Raw genomic sequence first — 23,984 nt, forward strand, 5'->3', positions numbered from 1 at the left:
TCAAAACATTATCAAAAAGGACCTGCAACTGTATCCTTACAAATTTACTGTTGTGCATGGCGTTAAAGCGTCCCGACGAACCTTCGCCTGTTGAGTTCTGCCGGCGGTTTCTGGTTTTTTTGCCTACTTTGTATGTCCAGTAGGCTGGCAATAATTCAATTTTATGTATAAAAGAGAAAAGCACACAATGTGTAAGAACATAAACTTATTCGCTACAATGTTTTGTCAGAGAAGAAGGCCTCTTCGGGCACTCCAGGGCGTTGTAACGGCCACAAAACTTTTCACACCAACAATCATGGTTCGGTTCGTGAAAACTAAGAACAAGACATGCCTTATTATGGAAACCATGTACCGCAGCACTAGTTACTGTATGTCTGAGGTCGAAGCAACTTTAGTTCCAATAGTCTGTTGTCACTGCATCCCTTATATAAAAGATACATACATACATATATACATAATCACTATAGACTGTTATGCCTTTTACCGAGCTCGATAGCTGCAGTCGCTTAAGTGCGGCCAGTATCAAGTATTCGGGAGATCGTGGGTTCGAACCCCACTGTCGGCAGCCCTGAAGATGGTTTTCCGCGGTTTCGCATTTTCACACCAGGCAAATGCTGGGGCTGTACCTTAATTAAGGCCACGGCCGCTTCCTTCCCACTCCTAGCCCCTTCCTGCCTCATCGTCGCCATAAGACCTATCTGTGTCGGCACGACGTAAAGCAAATAACAAAAGAAAAAGTTATGCCTTTCAGCGATCAGTCTGCAAGCCTCTGTGAATTTAACAAACGTCGCTACAAGCCTATTTGTAACTAGTGCTGTGGCCTCATTTATTTCTATACCTCTTATCTTTAAATCGTTTAAAAAACTGAGTCTAACCATCGTCGTCTTGGTCTCCCTCTACTTCTCTTACCCTCCATAACAGAGTCCATTATTATCATAGGTAACCTATCCCCCCCTCCATTCGCCTCACATGACCCCACCACCGAAGCCGGTTTAAGCGTACAGCTTCATCCATCGAGTTCATTCCTAAATTAGCCTTTATCTCCTCATTCCGAGTACCCTCCTGTCATTGTTCCCACCTGTTTCTACTAGCAATCATTCTAGCTACTTTCATGTCTGTTACTTCTAATTTATGAATAAGATATCCTGAGTCCACTCAGCTTTCTCTCCCGTAGAGCAAAGTTGGTCTGAAAACAGACCGATGTAAAGATAGTTTCGTCTGGGTTTACATTTTAAGCAAGCATTTTATAAAAGTCACTCCAAATTTCTGTCGTCTTTAAATTTAATTCACGTAAGAGCTTTTGATATTCTTTTGTAGACTGTAGAATCATATGCCGTAGGTCAGGACTGGTATAATTCACAGACGGAAACATTTCAAGGTTGTTTCTATTTTTTTGCTATCTGCTTTTACATCGCACTGACTCAGATAGGTCTTATGGCGACGATGGGACAGGAAAGGCCTAGGAATGCGAAGGAATCGGCCGTGGCCTTAAGTAAGGTACAGCCCCAGCATTTGCCTGGTGTGAAATGGGAAATCACAGAAAACCAGGGCTGCCGACATTGGGATTCGAACCCATTATCTCCCGGATGCAAGCCCACAGCTGCGCGCCCCCTTTCTTTTATTTGAGCTGTAAAGGTAGTCCCAGTTGTTTGGAATGCCATTCTGAGATATTTGAATGTATTTACAATTCTTAAAGGCGATCCTCTGTAAATGAGGGTATCTGTTGCCGTTCATCTTCCTCCCCTTCTGAACACCATAACTACTGTCTTCTGTTCATTAATTTCTGAATTGCTTTCTTTGGACCATTTTGTCTGGTTGATCTCAGTGTGGTGTATAGGTAAATTCTATCATGATTCCTAGCTACTGATTCTGTTACATCACGCATTATTATATTGAAAAGAAGTGGAATCAAAGGATCCTCTTGAAGGACCCCTACAGTCCGAAGAATTTGATTTGAGTTTGCTAATTCCTTGCATATTCCCACATAATTTTTCTGATTATATATAGCAGTTTTGTAGAACAGTTTCTCCCGGTTATCTCTTCCAGTCTCTGAGGGATCAGGCTCCTGCTTGTGAAGTCAATGGCATTGCGATTATCCACAAACACTGCATATAGCTTTCCTATCTGTGGTTTCAGTGCTTCTTCTATATCTTCAATAAAACAATTAAATGCCTGAGTTGTTGATCCACCTCTTCTAAATTCGAATTGTTGTTCTGGTATTTTGTCATCTACTGCAACCCTTACTCGGTCTGTTAGTGTTTTTGTTAAAAGCTTCAATGATTGCTCTCTAGAGCAATTCCATGGTACGCATCTCCTTTGCCGTGGTACATCTATCTATATATAAAATAACATGTCCTGACTGACTTATTCATCATCGCCGAGCCAAAACTACTGAACATAAAGAAATTAAATTTTGAGGAGATATATATTACAATGTAGGTTCTCACTAAGGGAGGATTTTCGGATATTCCATCGCTAAGGGGGTGAAAAGGGGGATGAGTTTTTAAAATGAGTATGTATATCTCAAAAACTAACAGTTTAAAGACGTGAAAACTGGTATTTGGAATCTTATTTAAAAATAAGGAAACACGTATTTTTTGTTTTCGGAAAATCCTCTTAAGGGGTGTGAAAAAAAGGTGAAAGAGGGGTTGAGTACCTTTTCTGAGGATACTTATATCTCAAAAAGTGAAGATGTTACAGTCTTGAAAATTGGTATTTCAAACCTTTAAAAATAAAGAAACGCGTATTTTTTGTTTTTGGAAAATCTTCTTAAGAGGGGGTAAACAGGAGTCACAAATTGGGTGAATTTTTAAAATGAGTATATCTACGATATACCGTATCTCAAAAACGTAACATGTTACAGACGTGAGAATTGGTATTGCGAATCTCCTTTAAAAATAAAGAAACACGTATTTCTGTTTTCGGAAAAAACACTTAAGGGGGGCGGTTAAAATGACTGAAAAGGGGGTTGAATTATTTGGATTGGGATACTGGTATCTGAAAAACTGAAGATATTACAGACGTGAAAATTGGTATTTGGAATCTCCTTGAAGAATAGCGAGACACGTATATTTGTTTTCGGAAAATTCATTTGAGGGGTTTGTAAAAAAGGACTGAAAAGTGAGCTGAACTCTTTATGAGGATACTTATATCTCAAAAACTGAATATGTTGCAGACATGAAAATTTGTATTTGGAATCTTAAAAGGGTGTGGGGTGGGTGAAAAGAACTGAAGAAAGTGTTGAATTATTTTTAAGAAGTAAGGTAAGGTAAGGGTTATTCTGCCCGAAGGCAGGTCCGAACCTCCGCAGAGGTGTTCCTCAGCCGGAGTTTACATGCGGTAGGGTGGCCAGTTCCTTTCCGCTCCTTCAATCCCTTACAGATATGAAAATTGGTATTTTTAATCTCTTTTAAAAATAAAAGTAGCAAAAAAAAAAAAAAAGAATTGAACAGACTGTCCAGAGATCAGTCCTATGTACCATAGGTACCACAAAAAGTTTCGTTATTATTCCTAACCCTATATTTGAAGAATTCTGTTGCCATGAAAAGAGGACTTAAGTTTCAAACCAAGTACGGTATGCTGGTCTGAACCTGTAATTTAGAATGCACCGAAGAATCCTTCAAACAAGCTGCCTTTGGTCTTCATATCCCTGCACTTATAATTGTGGTAGGCCTAAGAGTCTAATAATAATGTTATTGGTTTTTGCACCCCACTAACTAGTTTTACGGTTTTCGGAGACATCCAGGTGCCAGAACATTGTCCTGCAGGCATTCTTTTATGTGCCAGTAAATATACCGACACACGACTGACATATTCAAGCACTTTCAAATACTGAGCCAGGATTGAACCTGCCATGTTGGTGTCAGAAGGCCAGCCAGCGTGGTAACAGTCTGATAACAGGTGTTACGGAGAGGTCAGTGCAATTATCTAGAAATGGATTCATGGTAAGTGACCCAAAACTTTGAAAAAAGTAAAGTTCTCTAGTATTTTCCTGGATGGATGTATGTAGTTCAGTGCAGTTATACAGCCCCCTTGTGGAGAACGAGCAAATCAATCAACTTCAAAGACGAGAAAGAAAGGAACGATCGATGTCATGGTCCATGAAGGATCTATTTGAACGATAAATTCATAACACTCCAATTCACACACATGAGAGCAGCTTACAGTTCATCGCGTATAGACCTACAGGAAGAAAAAAGAGAAAGAAGAAAAACCTTTGAGAATTAACCATACTAGCGTAAACAACATGGAGTATTTAGCTTTTAATACAATGTTGTGAGTTGAACAACCGTGTAGCAGTTGATTAGGTGCTTTTCTTCTATGATCAAACTTGCAGGTTTGAATTCTAGTACTTGCATTTCTTTAGCACTGAGGATTGCTTAAATGCAAGAAACCTGTGCAAGTAGGTTTACTGGCACATTAAAGCAATCACTTGCAGAGAAAAAAATCTTACACTATGCAGTGTCTTAAAATTGTATGAAAAGAAGGGACATTTAACACATGACGTTGTTACAATAATGATAATAATAATAACAATAATAATTATTATTATTAGACACACACAAGAGCAGCTTGTAGTTCGCTGTGTATAGACTTACAGGAAAAAAATCTATGACAATTAACCATACTAATGTAAATTAAATGAAGTATTTAGCTTTCAACAGGATATGTTGCGAGTTGAATGACCGTGTAATGCAGATGATTAGACGCTTGCCTTCCATGCTCAAGGTTGCAGATTCGAATTCCAGTACATTTCATTGCCATAGAAAATTGCGTAAACGCAAGAAACCTAAGTAAGTTTATGTTAAAGGACCCGCTTGCAGAGAAAGAATTCTAACACTACGGTGTGCCTTAAAATCATAGTAAGAGAGCGGGTATTAAACACACAGTTATTAACTTTTATTAAGCAAAGCAAGTTGTACTATCTGCACACTTTTTAGCGATAGATTTACACCCTAGTGCTGAAGCGGTCGACCTCGGCAATCTTCGACATTCATACTGGCAATCTTTGAAACACAAACTATGAATCGCTTATGCATCGCTGTATGACGTCTGGCGTACACTTTACCTACTAGTACTGTTGTTATTTACATAGCAAAGCCAAACTATAGAATTCACTCTAGGAATAAGATTCGCATCGAGAAATGTTATATAATGTGTGTGTGACACAGATGTTGGCTTAAAATAATGAAGGTTTAGAAAATTCATATCGATCGATCATATTATCAATTCAATTCAGTTTTCATTTCCATTCAGTTGGCAGTACTAACGGAACCAGAAGACCTCCCTCCTTACTCCTCAAACATGTACACAAATCTATTGCTAAAAAGTGTGCAGATAGTACATTTTAAAACATTACGCCTGACAACTGGCAACCTAGCACCCATCAGTACATACTGTATGTAGGTATTTTGGTAGTGGTTGTAAAAGCGATTGGGCCATTTCCTAATATGGCACACATACTCCTTGGACACATGAAATGAACTGTTATGTTTCTAGTGATTGGTGGTCTATGGGATGCATAATGCTTTTTGGATAAAATTTGCATTTTGCTGAATTTATTTCATTTTACAGTCAAAGAAATGACTGGATCATCTTCAAAATTGATACACAAAAGTTGCAATAGTTGTGGTAAATGATATGCATATGCCTACTATTTTGGTAACTACTGGTGCATGGGAAGTAGTTTTTAAAATAAATCTTAAACTTTGCTATTTGGATACCACACTTTCGCAGTTGTTGAAATCTGATTGTCTCCAAACTTTATATATATTCCAGAAATCACGATGTGGTCAAAAGTCTCCAGACATCACTTGCTGTTAGTTCCAAAGATGACACCCATGTAACTAATAATGTGCCAGCCCTCCTTTTCTACTATCACACAAGGCTTTCCACCAAGTTCCGATACATTGAAGGTGAAATTTGTTTCCATTCTTCCTGAAACATTGTGATAGTTGTTGCACAAATTGATCTGGCATGGAACCGACATTCCAGTTCATCCCAAAGATGTTAAATGGGGTTCAGGTCGGGGCTTTGAGCATGCTAATCCATATTCACCTGATTTTCTTTGAACCATGATTCAAAGGTCCTTGCTTTGTGGATCATTCTGATACAGAAAAGGGCTGATTCCAAACTGTTGACCGTGCAGGAAGCATGCTATTGTCTAAAATGTTTTCAGATTAAAACAAAACCTTCTTCCCCTGCTCCAAAAAACTAAGGATGGCATTGTTTGTACAACTCCAAACTGCGTCGCACAATCGTTCGTATAATCAGTGGCTTCTGGGCAGCAGCACATCCCTGAAAATAAAGTCCTATTGCCTCTCGATAGATCGTAGTGCCAATGACCTCTGTCCCTAACCTGCAACAGAAGTCCTCTGCAATTGACAAGGATGTCCGACTATTGGTTCATACAGCATGCCTTAAGAGTTTGGTGGCCGCTGTCAATTAAATCCTTAGGCCTACAACAGCGATGATTGGGTTCAGTGCTTCCCTGACTTTCTCACTTCACAATAACATCGACAACAGTTGGACCTGGGACCATATAACTCTCGTAAAATTTCCCTGATGGAATGACAGAACATGAAGGCCACTTCGAACAAGTGTCGTTCAAAATTGCTTAATCCTCTACACCGACTCATTTTGACAGAAAATACGTCTATGATATTGACTCATTGTGCCTGCACTTAGAGTATATATCCTCAGATGCAAAGCTGGACATCACACAGAGTGCATTTGGTGGGGTACCCAGACTCTGGCTACACAGCGCAAAAGAGATCGCCACCAGCAATATTCCCCTACAACTGAAACGATTGCTAAGGAAATCTAATTTGATTTACTTTGTCAACCGAACATACACTATTACACAATGTCCAACTTAACTACCTCCTTTAAATTAAATTTAAGTGAACTCCTGTATTTAGGAAAATGTAGACATATATATAAGTTAAGACGCATAATCCCCTAGTTCACTGTCACAGTATTGTCCTACAAAAGAGGCTTGCAATGGTGTCTAAACAGCACACTAGCTACCAGCATCTTGGAAAAGTGTGGCAATCCAACTAATGAGCCCAATGCCACATTGGGCAAAATGTTGATCATTTCACAATTGTACTGTTGACTGCTGGTCGACATATTGGACTGGTACACAGGTCCAACTGAAAATGATTCTGTATCCATCGCCCCAGAGACTAAAGCTCGGAAGAATGGTAACAGCTTATTGGCACGAAGCCAGTTTCCACTTAGCTTGACTTGAGCAGTGAATATCTTCCCGAGGTCACAAACTATTTTCACGGTCAAGATGAAAATGACTTCAAGCTGTTCTTACATTGGTTTTGTCACAGAAAGAGAAAATAGAAACGCAGATTCACCTATCAATGGCCTGGCAGTATTACGAAATTTAAACTTGTTAAACAGACAGTGAAGATGAAATAGGAAATGACACACCCGAAAGTGAAAATTAGGCTCAATATTAATTGAAATAAATGCCTACTGTCTTGACTGCTCCATTGTTTTGTACTCGCTGTGTATATCTTTGCCTATGCACGGATGTCACTGTCAACGGTCATGCCTCAAATTAAGACAGGTTCAATCTTTTCCCTGGCCTTTTCCGAATTACTTAGGGTCGGCCCTATGAGTGGATTGAGGCTAGTTTTGTGGTCTGATGCATTTCCTATCGCCAACCCCATGCAGAAGGATGCTTTCACTATTGCAGGTTCCTGTGGTGGTTTGTGGTGTAGTGCGTTGCAGGTAAAAAAATGTGTATCAGGACAAACACCCAGCCCCCGAGGTAGAGAAATTAACCTGATACAGCTAAAATTCCAGGCCTGGCCAGGGATTGAGCCTGGGACCCTATGAACCGAACGCCAGTATGTTGACCATTCAGCCAAGGAGTCTGACAAATTAAGACCCGTCACATATTAGGTCATTTGTAATTTATCAGAAAACTGTTAAGAAATCATGCTTTCTAGAATAGCACAGGATGTGCAGCATGCTACGAGTGGAAATACTGTAGTTTAATCTCAGGTGGTGACTTTTCTCAATCTCCAACAATACAGGTTCCACTTCATTATCTGTATGAACACGTTCATTCTATCCAATTAATTCACGAATCAACTGTCCGACTCGGCTGAATGGTCAGCGTACTGGCGTTCGGTTTAGAGGGTCCCGGGTTCGATTCCCGGCCGGGTCGGGGGTTTTAACCTTAATTGGTTAATTCCAATGGCCCGGGGGCTGGGTGTTTGTGCTGTCCCCAACATCCCTGCAACTCACACACCACATATAACACTATCCTCCACCACAATAACACGGTTACCTACACATGACAGATGCCACCCACCCTCATCGGAGGGTCTGCCTTACAAGGGCTGCACTCTGCTAGAAATAGCCACACGAAATTAAAAACGAATCAACTACAGTAAGTTATTTACACGTCCAGCTCCATGGCTAAATGGTTAGCGTGCTGACCTTTGGTCATAGGGGTCCCGGGTTCGATTCTCAGCAGGGTTGGGAATTTTAACCATAAATGGTTAATTTCGCTGGCACGGGGGCCGGATGTATGTGACGTCATCAACATTTCATCCTCATCACGACGCTCAGGTCACCTAAAGGCGTCAAATCAAAAGACATGCATTTGGCGAGCCAAACTTGTCCCCAGACAATCCCGGCACTAAAAGCCATACGCCATTTCATTTTCGCCCCCCAGTTATTTACATACTCTGAATGAGACAAAATAAAAGCAATGCAAGTTCATTTCACCCAAAGAACTTTAATTTAAACTTAACTTAGTAATTTACGACTAATATGAGAAATCAGTATTTTTACTTGTTCTAGGCAGTATAATAATAATAATAATAATAATAATAATAATAATAATAATAATAATAATAATAATAATGTTGTGTAAGGTGTAAGAGTAGCAGGGATGTTAAGGACAGCACAAAGACCCAATCACCGAACCAAGGGAATTAACCATTGAAGTTTAAAATCCCTGACCCGGCTCGGAATCAAACCTGGGATCCTCTGACCACTGAGCTGAGGAGCTGGACTTCTAGGTGGTGAGGAATTCTGAAGTGACTTTTCCTTTTCCACCATGCATTAGTCCATGATATTTTAAGCTACTCAACGAGACAAGTATTGCATTTCCACTTCGTGATTTGTGAATAAAGTTCGACAGAAATGGAGACTTCACTAGTTTTACTTAAGTTTCAACCTCAAATGTACTATATATTTTAAATACTTTGCATTAAAGAAAATTTTGAGAAACCAACTCAAAGGAAGGAAGTCACCTAACAGAAAGCAACTTCAAGCAGAAAGCCAAATTTTAATTGCACTTTACAGGAATTACAAGGCAAACTCTTTTGTCACTGTAAGAACTTATGTACAATAAAAAGAGTTAATTTTTGTGAGCAAACCAAGCTTGTAGTTTTACTTCACTGATCACAGGCACACAACCTCCAGATTTACATAGAATCTGAACAGAAGCTGCCTTAGTGAGAAGCCAGGCTACTCGGCTTTAACGCCTCTTATTCTTGTAAACTTCTCTTTAAATAACGTCTAGCACATAACAGTCACAAACCCAAATGAGCACACTTAGAATGGTCACAAGGGGTTACCAGGGCACAAGAGTGAACCACTCTACCCTTGCTTCGTCGTAGTCCTAAACAACTTAGTAAGCACAAAGCAGGCAAACGTTATTCTTCAGTGAAATGGAGAATGCTGTGAAGTAATCAACAACTTAATAATAATAATAATGTTATTTGTTTTACGTCCCACTAACTACTTTTTGAGGTCTTCGGAGACGCCGAGGTGCCGGAATTTAGTCCCGCAGGAGTTCTTTTACGTGCCAGTAAATCTACCGACACGGGGCTGTCGTATTTGAGCACCTTCAAATACCACCGGACTGAGCCAGGATCGAACCTGCCAAGTTGGGGTTAGAAGGCCAGCGCCTTAACCGTCTGAGCCACTCAGCCCGGCAATCAACAACTTAAGACTCCAGGTATCCGAATACTACTGCCACTCTTTTATGGAGCATGGAACTTCATGAACGCAGGATCAGCAAGTTATACGAATGGTATCGAACATCACGAAAATAAACTATCAACAACAACTAAAGACTAAACTTCACAATGACTTGGACTGACAAACTTGAGATGTACGAACACAACGTCTATCGTTATATCTACAAGGACATGGCTGAACAATTTCCGGCTTTCAACCATGAAGATTCAACACCTTTCTTAGATTTTCGTATACAAATTAGATCTACACTTTTAATAAATCACGACGCAGATCGCAGATTAACAATGCATTTACAGGAATGATACCAACAGAGGAACTACTTTTGCAGATGCCACATGCTTCAGTTATTCTATCTGCGCTCCAAGCTGAAATACAATGCTACACAGTAAACATTTCACCTTGTACTGCTCTTGAACAAGCTCTCTTCTTAAAACTGAACGATTTATGCATTAACAGCAACTGTTAGAATAGAGGAAGGTGAGAACCAATGAGTTAAAAAGCAAACTTCTCTCATCTCAAATCACACATTGCAACACGAGGATGTGAAAATGCATACAAAATAACAGAGACCAGAAGCATAATTGGTATTAAAGATTTCATCGAGTCTGTAGAATTCACCGTGGCATCCCCTTTGCCATCAAAGACTCCAGACTACCTGGATTCCTGTCTGGAAAACCCTGGGTGAAAGCAGTAACCCCAACATGATTCGAGTCCAGGTGTGTTCCTTGCCACTTCCAACAGCTTAAGAGTGGGCGCAACACATGAAAATCTATTTTGCATCTAGCGGTATGCAGATAGACCATGCAAGAGATCAAGCCTACAAAACTCACTTCTGCAGAAATTATTTCGGAAATTTCAGTACCACGAAAGAAATGTTTTGTTAACACAACTTCTGCCTCCCTACCACGACCACAACCCATATTTCAGCATAAATTTAAAAGTTCTTCAATTCAGCAAGAACCCACGACTAGACGACTACTTCATTGAACATGCCTAATTTCACAATATATTTAAGTCTCAGAGAATTTCCCAAGAACGATTCTACAGCCAGTTACCAAACATACCATTGTTTCTTACGTCAATCCTTCTACTCTTTTTAGTCACCTCCGTAAATCCTTTAATTTGTAGCAGCACATCACCATTCACTATTTACTCAGCTACTGCACGTGTACCCTGGGCATATAATTTTCACTCCAAATGTTATCCATCCTTCTATAACATTTGTACCCGTTCATCAAGATCCTATCAAATAATGCTGTTCTGACTCTAAATGCAGATACTTTTACTGAGTTGAAGAAGAGGAAGCTGGACACTGTGTACACTTCTCAACAATGGATAGACATCATGGAGAAGAGTGCTAGGAATATACACAATGTTCACATTGATCAATCCATAATTTTGGATTACAAAACCTTCTTTGCAAAAGTAAAAGACCCTGTGCCACTGTCTAAACATGAAGGACAGTGGAAAGTCACATCATACAAGATTATTCAGTATCGGAGCAATGATGCAACTGTTAGCACATCAGCTAGTGGACTAGTGACACAAGACATTTCAATTTAAAGAAAAGCATTAATTAAATAATGTTTGTAATTTGGCAGCTTTAACGAAAGCCTACAACAGTGAACCAGCGAAAGCAAGAGACATTTTGAAGTATATTATATCCATTGACGCACAGCATCGGCCATACTTTGAGCGTTTACTACAGTATGGAAACTCTGACAATGATAATGTTGCCTCAGAAAGTGATGCCTGGAATTCAGACTGAACATTCCTTAGGGTCATGTATTTACTGATATCTTTGTGAATATGTTTTCACCAAAATTAAACTCTTACCATGTATTTGTATGCAATTAAGCAGATGTTAATAAAAGTAATATTAAAAGGAAATACAATGATTTCCGAAACAGCACAAAAATACCGTTCATAGTTTTGATGTAATATTTTGCAAGACACATACGCCTTGTAATATCTGTGCATGGAAAAAATTAAGAGGATTAGCTTCAGTAGGTTTAAAGATATAAAAAAAAAACCATGTTTATCTCAAAACTTTGATGAGTGGACTTGTGCTGTTATGGAATTCACGGCTTCAATTCTTACATTAGTTTATAGTATTCAGATTCTCACTGCTACCTTACTGGTGTCACCGGAAAAAATAGGTGATTTGCTATTTTTGATGGGCACATGATTAATTAACAAACATGATATAATTTATGCTTTCACGGCCTGGAATACTAAACACGATTGTCTTAATGACCGGTGATACGACATAAGATTCATCAATTGAGCAGTCTATCATAATCTATACAAGCATGTCGCGCATTTCACGTGAACTCATATTTAACAAACTGTTGTTATTATTATTATTATTAATTTTCCTTAAATTGTACATGTACAATTTAGGGGTGGTAGATGGAGAAAGGACAAGCCCCACATACACGGAAGTGCCTCCATCTCCACATGTGTATAAAAACTCTACTGAATATTTACATATAAACTTATGTAGACAATTTTAAATTTACATATTTACACTACAAACACTGTACCCTTAGAATAATAATTATCTTGATTTATCCTAAAAATATTAGAGTAAGAACACCCAGCCATTTATACTCTCACTCAGACCCCTCAGACACTCATTCACAACCACTCCCACACGCATACACATTCGCCCACATACACCTCCTTCTTGCAATTCTAATTTATACAAGGTACATACATCGCATATGGGTTTCTATTTACATATACATTTTCTTTACTTCGCGGAAGAAGTGAGGAAGAGGAAGCAGCTTTACCTCTGATGGTATAAGGTTCAAGGTACGATCAGCCCTTGCGTAAAACCCATTTAAATATGAGGTCGTTCTAGCGAAGGGAGGGATGAGAGTAACTCCTTAGCCTCTTTTAACAGAGCGGTAATTGAGTTGCAGGCGGTGGAAAGGGGAGAGGTGTGTGTTATCTGTCAGGGATTTCCTAAGGAAGGCTACATCTATTTGTGTACACAACGAGTTCACTGGTGGCAATGACCTGGCTGTGTTTGTTAATCAAACGTTCTGCTCGTCGCTGGATACCCTCTAGTTTCCTCATAATTTCCGTTGTCGTTGGATGCCAGGAAGGAAGGCCATATAATAGTATGGGCCGCACTAGGGAAATATAAGCCGTTCGTAGAGCTTTACTTCTTCTTCCCGAGAGACATCTACGGACAAAACCTAGCGCTCTGTATGCCTTACACCTCACTTCCTCCACGTGTTTATTCCATTTCAGATTGTCCGTAATGTGAATACCGAGCAGTCTGATGGAGTTAGAAGACGGCTGTTGGATTCTACATAGAGTAGGTTGGTTCTGGAGTGGTTGTTTAGCTCTGCTTAGTAGTCTTATATATTTACACTTCTCAATATTTATATACATTCTATTTACCTCACACCACAGAGCTATACTATCCAGATCTGATTGGAATTTTACAATATCATCACTGTTCTTCATGGCTCTGTAAATGACTGTGTCATCGGCATACTGCGCCATGGTCGAATTTACACAATCCGGTAAGTCGAGAGCATAAATCATGTACAGGAGGGGCCCTATCACACTGCCCTGAATTATTCCAGAAGTAATTGTGGTTTGGTCTGATTTGGCTCCTCCGTACACAACACATTGCGTTCGACCCAACAAAAATGACCTCAACCATGGCAGCAGGTTACCCTAAATGCCTTAGTTGCTAAGTTTTAACAGAAGTCCTTGATGTGACACCTGGTCAAAAGCTTTGCTCCAGTCCAGAGTCACACAGTCTATTTGCAAGACATCAGTCTGCTCTAAAGAGAACTGCCAGTCATCAATGACTTTTGTTAAAAGTGTTGTGCATGATTTTCCAGGTATGAAGCCATGCTGGTTTGAGTTCAGCAGGTTTCTCTCCTTGAGAAAATCCAACATACATTTAGCAACTAGACGTTCCATACATTTACAGATTCCTGATGTTATAGAAACTGGGCGGTAATCATCTACCGTTTTCCTTATCTCCGTCTTTGAAAACTGGCACTACGTTGGCTTCTTTCCACTCCACAGGTACAGACCCGGTATTAATGGAATAGTTGAAGAGAGCGCAAAGAGAGGGTGCCAAGGCGACTGCACGAGGTCTTGATTTCAGAAGGCTCTCCTTTACTTCATTAGTTGATAAATACAGGTTGGTTAGAGGAAAGAGAAGGGTAGATGTTGTCCTTGAATATAGCATGCTCTCTTCCTCAGTAGGGACGGAGAAGTTACTTTTAAATTTCCTGTTGAAGGTGTCTGCAATTTCTTGCGGTGTGGAGACTGCCGTACCGTTATGTTTAAAGACAGATGGAGCTCTGTTGCAACCTTTACTTCTGAGAAAAGCCCAGAGTTCCTTGGAGTTGGTGTTGAGACTGTGGATGTAAGAATTGTAGGAATCGCTGATCAATTGTTTTTTTTTTTTTTGCTAGGGGCTTTACGTCGCGCCGACACAGATAGGTCTTATGGCGACGATGGGATAGGAAAGGCCTAGGAGTTGGAAGGAAGCGGCCGTGGCCTTAGTTAAGGTACAGCCCCAGCATTTGCCAGGTGTGAAAATGGGAAACCACGCAAAACCATTTTCAGGGCTGCCGATAGTGGGATTCGAACCTACTATCTCCCGGATCGATTGTTTAGCCTTGTTCCTCGCCAGCCTGTATGTTTCCCACTCATAATCGGTTGGATTTCTTTTCCATTTCTGGTACAGGCGGTCCCTTCTTCGAATTACTCGCACTATCTCCTTGGTAATCCATGGAGATTTCAGTCTGCTGGTTATATTTACTGTTGGTGTGGTTTTTTCTACGCATTGAAAGAAAATTTTCTTCCAGTCGTTCCATATCTTGTTTATGTCAGTACTGCTGGTGATCTGAGGTGAGAATGGGAAGGCGGTTGGATAGTAAAGTGGATAGATCGTTCCAGTTTGTTTGGGAAAAATTATAAACTGTTCTGGTATGGAGTTTGGGGGATGGTTTTATAAGGGTCAGTGTTGCAAGAATTTCCTGATGGTCACAGAATCCAGGAATAGTATTAAGAGACTGGACGGACTGTGGTGTTTTTTAGGAAAAGATCAAGGGTTGAGCGTGTTGTTTGCGTAACACGTGTGGCTTTGAACATTAATTGATAAAGGAATAAATCATAGAAAGCGGAAAGGAATTTATTGGCGAGGGGGTTATTTGGAACAGGTGCAGCATTTCTGGACCACGTAATTTCTAGGTTGAAATCACCGACAATATAAATGGCATCAAAATTTTGTTGTACATGTTGCACACCCTCGGGAGGGAGGATTAGTTCATCGTTCATTTCCGGCGATGACTTAGGGGCGCAATAAATTGATCCAATAAGGAATTTGTGTTTGTTGCACTTCACTTCCACCCATAGTGCTTCGGCTGCTGTTTCCAGCTGATGAACTCGAGTTGGATGACATTCTGGCTTGGCTGCAATTAGAACTCCCCCTGCAGAGCTGTGGGATCGGTCCTTACGGAACAATATCAGCGAGTCAGGGAACACTTCTGAGTCATTAACTTTGCTGGACAACCACGTCTCATTGACACATACGATGGTCAGGTCAAGGCTTTCAAGCGATGTGTGGATATTTTGTAACCGTCCAGGTCTCATAATACTGCGCGCATTGAAGACAAAAAGTGATATATTTTTTATTTACATATGTACATTTAGAATTATTTACTAAGTCACTGGGCGTATCACTGGTAACTGTAAAGAACAAATCTGATAACGGCGGCATTTCACACTTCCAGCATAACCATGTACGGGAACCGTTCTTTATTTGTCTGAATTGGTCCTACAACACTCATACATATCTACAAATCAGACTGTACATGATTTCCACACAATTTCCTAGAAGTAAACGTTGAATAAAATGAAAGCAATGAATGACTTCCATGAACTCGTAATCTATAATCTTCATCTCCGTGTCCGACTCGTTGGCTGAACTGTCAGCGTACTGGCCTTTGCTTCAGAGGGTCCCGGGTTCGATTCCCGGCCGGGTCGGGGATTTTAACCTTAATTGGTTAATTCCAATGGCACGGGGGCTGGGTGTAAGAGTTGTCTTCATCATCATTTCATCCTCATCATGACGCGCAGGTCACCTACGGAGTCAAATAGAAAGACCTCCTCCTGGCAAGCTGTACCCGTCCTGGGATATCCCTAAAAGTCATACATTTTTTTTTCATCTCCGTATTGATGAACTACACAATTAGAAATAGGAAAGGATTTCCAGCTATCAATATTTATTGCACTTATTATGCTACAGTACCGGTTTCGACCCCCTACATAGGGTCATCTTCAGCTGAAGATTTCTAATTCCGTGAACTCATCTGGAAAAAAATGGTTTTTTTTTTCCAACCCCAATTCTAATCTCATTCCAACATTATTTCTAATAACAGAAAATCACATTTTATCGTGACACCAAGCAGACGTGAACCAAGAACCACCGGGCGAACAGGCTGTGAGCTTGGATCCGGAAGATAGTAGGTTCGAATCCCACTGTCGGCAGCCCTGAAGATGGTTTTCCGTGGTTTCCCATTTTCACACCAGGCAAATGCTGGGGCTGTACCTTAATTAAGGCCACGGCCGATTCATTCCAACTCCTAGGGGCCTATCCTATCCCATCGTCGCCATAAGACCTATCTGTGTCGGTGCGACGTAAAACCCCTAGCAAAAAAAAAAAAAAAAAAAAAAAAAAAAAAGAACCAAGAACCGAACACCAACTATGACGTTCCGAGTGTAACGTCTATATATATTTTTAAATCATTCTGACGGTAACAAGCAGCCATGGCGATTTTACAGTAATGGAGACTACAGGACAGAAAGTTCATACTCTTTATGTCCCCACATGCATCAATGTTCAGATCGCAATAAAGCATAGAGTAACTACAACCACACCATTACGGAGGGATACGAATCATAATAGCTGCAACGTCTGGCAACTATGTAAATACTCGATGTTACGCGCAAGCGTACTTGACTCCCAACAATCGATCACTAAAAATGAAAATCGCCATACGCAACGTGACATAAATGATTACAAGAAGCACATGGTATCTATCAAAGCTGTACGAGAACACGATCTAACAAGCAAACTAATGTTGGAATGCCAGTATACCACGTAATCGAAAGAAGTGTTATAAATCCCGCCACAGTGTGGTTGTATGGAAAATAAGCGGTAGTTTCGATCAACTGAACTTCCCTAACAGAAGAACTTCGTATACAGTGGTAAAAACGACAGGAGGAGCGTGTACTCACTACGCAAATAAACGTACGCACATTACGTACTTTCTACATCTTTCATTACATCACGTGTAAATGGGTATTTCCCAAATCTGTTCCAAAAAATTTTCTCTACACAAAAGGAAATTAATTTCATTCACAAATGTTTAACCGAGCGAATAACAATTATTGAACTGTATGCTACAAAATAAATCCTGCCTCTGAAACCTATTATTATTGTACGTTTTTCCATCATTCGTCACTCCTATTTTGTAGACCCCTTGTTCCTTATCCAGCCCAGAAAGAATACTGATGCAAAACGCACATATTAATAGGCCTACTTGCAACATGGTAGTCCTACTGATAGTGAACATACAACTGACTACTCAGGCTCCTTACTGTACAGGTAAAAAATTAAAATGTACTTCCCATGCCTCTGATTTTCCACTGATAAATCACACAAAGGGACGAAACGCTCACAGTAAAATTAGTCACCGCAAAACAAATATTTAACTCGTTAACCGTTTGGCAAAATATTGAATGAAAGTAGACTCAGCGATAATTCTTAAAATATCGTTAACATTCAAAGTATTTCGGAGGACGCTACCGATACAACGCGACGTAATTATTTATCGAATCACGTTTTCTGGTAATAAGAAATGTGTTACTTCAAAATGAACTTTAATTAACAGCCGAAATATCCTGAAAATGAGGAACGATGAGTTTTTTCTGCCATTTAATATACAACCACACACTAAGAACTGCAGATTCAATCAACTTCCGAATCGATGAAAGAAAAGAAAAAGACCAGTACAAAACAAATTATTGAAATGGGAGAAATGAGTCAACTACCAAAATGCAGTTTCAGATGCAGATGAAAAAAATGTGCAGGGAGATGGTCTCCGACACAACAATTAATATTTACTGACAAAACAAAACTACATCAAGAAAACAGAAGGTATGAGTAAGCAAGGTCACACTAATATAACAAACAGCACATTCTTAATGAATAAGAGGAAAACAAGACCTGGGTACATAAAGTAACATGCAACCCTCTTCATCATTGGCATCTGTGATGAAAAAATAAATTTGAGACATTCCCTGCATGTTACTTGACGAGAGAATGATATGTGAGAAAGGAAGAGAGAGGTCTATTTGTTTTGGGGCGAGTGCACCAGCCGACTTATCATTTACGTATGTAGTATTGGTGGTGGTTAATTGAAAACCATACGAGTGCTCATGAATTCCACGATTATTAAACGTAAATGAAATGTTTAGAGGGACTTGTTCCAAATTAAATTTGGCCTGCATGTACACCCTGCCATTTTGTAACAAAGGTACCCAAATTACTTTGACGATAAAAGTGGACGACATTATAAAATGTTTGAGGAAATACAAATGAGGCACATAAATCATTCAAAACTGTAGGTTGTTCCCCCTGAAGTCTACGAAATAATTCGTAATCTTACAGCGAAACATCAGCCATTTATTCTTTCAAGAGTTTAGGAATGCCTCAAGTTCGACTGCAGTATTCTACTCTTGTGGCTTCCGGAATCATACCGGAATGACAACCTGGGAAGCAAATTTTAAAAACTCAAGGAACTGAGGTACTAGTAAAATATATCTAAAAGGACAGCAACCTGCCAACATAAAATACATGTGCTTGTGATTTTATTCAATAAGGAAACGAATGTGCGAATGCTAATTTAAAACCAGTCTATACACTAATATCATCTTAGTTCCTCCTCAGGACTCTCCGAGACATATATTCCGAAGAGAATTAGAGCTTTACAGACGCAAGGAAAAACGAAAGAACTTAATAATCCCACAGTTCCATAAAAAGGTAATACGTGGGAATGTACGTCTTTAAGAACACATTTAACAAACTTGAACTACCGTACCTGAAATTCATAAACTCCAAAATAATTCAACCACAAAGTAAGTTAACTGATGAGTATTAAGTCAAAGGGTTGCATTCGTTGTTTCATAATGATTATGAACAACTTTAATACACAAGTGGCTCTTAAAACTTCCTAACTCCGATAAAATATACACCACTCAGATGGAGATATCCGACAAATAGCAACACTGTATATGGAAATAAACAAGTTTTCACTAAGAATGAAGTTGTTCGAACATTACATCGCAAGAGACAAACACATATCAAAAACAACACTGGAATCGAATCGAAAACACGTTTTCAAATGAATTACAGTCGCTGTTTTAATGACGTTTATTTATAAATAACAGGCATTATCAACAAGCCTACGTCTGCGAAAAATCAATCCCAAACAATCACACGTTCAAAATATGTGAAACTACTAGCGATATATATACAGACCGGCAAAATTAATGTATCACTTGAATTTTCAACGGAAAAAGCCTGTTAAATTCTGACACATCTGTTTTATTATTTACACTGATTTTCATGAAAACATTATCTAGGTAACTAAGGCTAGCAATAAGACATAACATTACAGTACTTAGATGTTTACATGAAAATAATGCAACAAATGTTTCACAGTTTAACATGCTTTTTCGTTTGAAAATTCAAGTGATCCTTTAATTTTGCCGGTCGGTGTATTATGGAAGTTTTTCAGTTAGCGCTTTAAGAGCCTCAATACACGTGGATGACATTTGTTTATACTATACGTACAGCATGCTTAAGTACACAAAAAGTATTAATTCTTACATCAGAACTTCCATAACATTAATCTACTATTAAATAAGTATCAATAAAAGCCATGTTTACATACCTGAAACGTGAATGTGAAATATCAACACATCGATGTTAAAAGTTTTGTAGTGAGTAATAACACAGACATATCACAAAACACAGGGGAGAACCACACGCACGAATCATAAATGCAATATTTGCATATTTCATACCCACACTATTCACACTTTCCAGTTGACGCACCGAGTCTTCGACGGCTTAGTCATCCTAAAATGACTCCGGTAACAGTGCTTACCCGGAGTTCCATAGATATCGTTGCCTGCACTTCAACGATGCAAATAAGTAGGTTCCGTGTCTCAATGTACAATATCACTTACTAAACGAAACGATTGGCGTTCGAGATGCACACATTTACCACTGTCTGCTTCACATACCAAGCACGAATGAGATGCTGCCACCGCTTCTTTGTTCCTCCACACGCTTCGACCGGCTGCACGCTCCTCCTCGGCCCACCATGCACGGATAAACACAAGTTTCTTCTCACAAAACCAACTACACAAACACAACACAAAAAATCCTATTCTTAAAGTAATCGTAAACTATAATCTTCTAATAAACCTAGTGCTTTGCAGTCCTATCAACACTTCGCGAAGAATTTTCGTGTTTGTGTGATGAGCCGTATCGTGTCACAAGGTGGAATCACAACAAGAAATATCTTCTTCTCCATTATGATGTGAGAATGTCCGTACGAAATATCCTAGGAGGTATACTTCATTATTTAAAATAATATATAGATACAATTTCAATTGCCGCAGTCCACCCTACGCTTCGTCCTAGTTACAACTGGCTAACACAATACTCGGCTGCTGTTTTCTGGAACACTAGAACGAGGCAGTCCGGTAGGGTTGCCGCATTTGCCGCCAGAGTTCCTCAGTGTAGCTTTTCAGCGCCCTTACCAACGTTGTCAGATTTATTCAGATAGTTACATATTGCTTTTGTTGACGGGGGAGGGGGACGAAGTTACAGTAAGGTGGGTATAAAACCATGCAGTTGCCTGCAATCGTTTTTTGATGCTCTAATCGCGCATCTCTCCATAACCGTGTAATGGGGAAAAAGGCAACGAAAATAGAACCAAGAATAAATGCCACCGTTCTTTGCGAATGTTCACGTATTTCATGTCTTTTATTAATAAACACGAGAGTGTCAAATATGACAGATGGGGAAGCTAAGAGATAGAGTATCATTGAAGACATTCACTCTTGTATGGTAACTGCAGGCCTTATCTGCCAGCTTCTACGGAAGAGCCATTGATTTTGATGCATATTTCAAAAGCAGGGAATCACGTTTCCAGCGTTAGTTGGGCTTATAGCATGTATGGTAATAGGTAGCAGCACCTCTACGCCCCATCCTAGCAAGCGTTGTTAAAAAACTTGTTTGTAGTGCATTCCATTGCCGCTAGATAGCATAGTTAACGGGTAAATTCCGCAGCCGATGGGGCAAAACGACTTTCATTAGAAAGAACATACCATCTAGAGAATCAGAGCTCCCACAATAGTGTAACTGAACACTAAGCAAGGAACTGCATGGGCTGTCAGTCAGTCACCATTGATCTACATTTAGGGCAGTCGCCCAGGTGGCAGTTCCCTATCTCTATTTAACCTAGTATTTTCTTCAAAAATTACAAAGAACTTCGAAATTTATTGAACATCTCCCTTGGTAAATTATTCCAATCCCTAATTCTTCTTCCTATAAACGAATATTTGCCCCAATTTGTCCTCTTGAGTTCCATCTTTATTTTCATATTGTGATCATTCCTACTTTTAAATACACTACTCAAACTTCTTCGTCTATTAATTTCATTCCGCGCCAGCTCGGAACATACCACTTAGTCGACAAGCTCGTCTCCTTCCTCCCAAGTCTTCCCAGCCCAAATTTTGCAACATTTTCGTAACATTACTCTTTTGTCCATATGTCTTTTTTCTGGCGGGACCTAGTATTTACAGTGCACTATGTTTTCTGGTATAGGCTAGGACAATTTCGTTACTTTATTGATCTGTCTCTGTGTCTTATCCTTGGCTTTGACAATATGAAAGTGACTTGAGGTATGAGCGACGCTAGTAATGCCATTCCTTATGCAGCCAGTCCCTGTTATGAATGGTGTGAAAATGTTGCTCATAGGGTCGGTTGGTGTATGTTTTTCAGTGGTCTTGGCAGACTGATGTGTAATAGCAACTTCTCGTTCTGTCAGGAAAGCAACGGGATTTTTTTTTTTTTTTTTTGTTATTTGCTTTACATCGCACCGACACAGATAGGTCTTATGGCGACGATGGGACAGGGAAGGGCTAGGAGTGGGAAGGAAGCGACCGTGGCCTTAATTAAGGTACAGCCCCAGCATTTGCCTGGTGTGAAAATGGGAAACCACGGAAAACCATCTTCAGGGCTGCCGACAGTGGGGTTCGAACCCACGATCTCCCGAATACTGGATACTGGCCACAATTAAGCGACTGCAGCTATCGAGCTCGGTCAACGGGAAATTATTCACTCCTCATTTCCCTAGTACGCCTCTTCAGTCATGCCTTCAGTCATGACAGATGGCGGCGGAGCTGTTGAAGATCCAATCAGCCTTAGGGTTGAGGACTGAACACACACACTCTTGTTTCGAAAATCACACAAAACAAGTCGAACTACTGTTCATTGTATTTTTTCCAGTTCTCGAATCAAGTAATCCTGATGAGGGTCCCATACACTGGAACCATACTCTAGTTGGGGTCTTACCAGATACTTATATTCCACCTCCTTTACATCCCTGCTACAACCCCTAAATACCTTCAAAACCATGTGCAGAGATTTTTACCCTTTATTTACAATCCTGTTCGTATGATTTTATACTAACAGCTACGTCAGCTAGGTACTTACAGTAATTGCCATATGTAACTTTCACCCCATCAACGCAGTTAATAAAACTGACAGGACTTTTCTTATTAGTGAAACTCACAACCTGACTTTTAACTCCGTTTATCATATTTGCCTGTGCTGATATTCTGTATGATCTTCGTTATTGATAAATAAAATGGTGTAATATCTACCAAATGTTACAATTTTTAATGAACTAGCTACCTAATGACACGTAGCTAATAGTTACAAATTTCATGTTGTTCCGTATTGAAGTTGGATTACAGTAAAATAAAGGTTTTCAAATGTCCACCTGTTCAATACAATAATGTTTTATTGTGAATCAATCACATTACTAGCATCTATGATGGTACATGAAATGAGTTAAAATTATGGTACAATTTGAAATGTCCTGGACTACACAATATTACATAAAATTTACGACGGAGTCGCTATAAGAATTTTATACCGCACCTTTTCAAATTGTATCATAATTTTAACTCATTTCATGTACCATCATAGATTCTAGTAATGTGTTTTAAAATGTGTTTTAGGTTGTTTTTAGGTATGTGTATATAATTGTTCAATTTGCATCTAGGGCTGATGATGGCACATTACAGGTGCCGAAACTAGTACCCCTATGACATGTGATTGATTCACAATAAAACATTATTGTATTGAAAAGGTGGACCTTTGAAATCCTTTATTTTACAGTAATGACACGTAGGCCTATTTGAAGGGAACAGAAATGGTCGGTTTGTATTGTTTTCATTTTCAACCGATTTTCAAGACCTCTCGTTAAAACTTAATAAATGACTCTATTGGTTCCCCGTCCGCTAAATATCTTTACGGTTTTCGGATACGCCGTGGTGACAGAAATATTGCCCGGCAGGAGTTCCTATACCTGCTTATAAAACTACCGTCACGAGGTTGGCTTATTTGTGCATCTTCAGATATCACTGGACTGGACTAAGCCAGGATCGAACGCGTCAACTTGGGCTCAAACAGGTAGCGCTCTACTGTGCCATTTGAACCACTCAGTCCACCAAACATTATTATTATTATTATTATTATTATTATTATTATTATTATTATTATTATTATTATTATTATTATTATTGCCCGCCTCTGTGGTGTAGTGGTTAGCGTGATT

The 23,984-nt window shown here is 39.5% G+C and overlaps 1 protein-coding gene across 4 annotated transcripts in view; it reads right to left on the bottom strand.

The window, feature by feature from the left end:
• Cirl (Calcium-independent receptor for alpha-latrotoxin) overlaps positions 1–20,820 on the bottom strand; it is a 666,667-nt gene extending 645,847 nt beyond the window's left edge. For 3 of the 4 annotated variants that reach the window (XM_067140879.2, XM_067140881.2, XM_067140880.2), the window contains exon 1: positions 20,019–20,819. The gene's annotated coding sequence lies outside the window, so the exon portion shown is untranslated. Of the gene's footprint in view, positions 1–20,018 lie in introns of all 4 variants that reach the window. The other variant, XM_067140878.2, reaches the window with a different exon arrangement.
• Positions 20,821–23,984: the final 3,164 nt, after the last annotated feature.

Source organism: Anabrus simplex, chromosome 2, assembly GCF_040414725.1.
Source record: "Anabrus simplex isolate iqAnaSimp1 chromosome 2, ASM4041472v1, whole genome shotgun sequence".
Taxonomy (NCBI): Eukaryota; Metazoa; Arthropoda; class Insecta; order Orthoptera; family Tettigoniidae; genus Anabrus; species Anabrus simplex.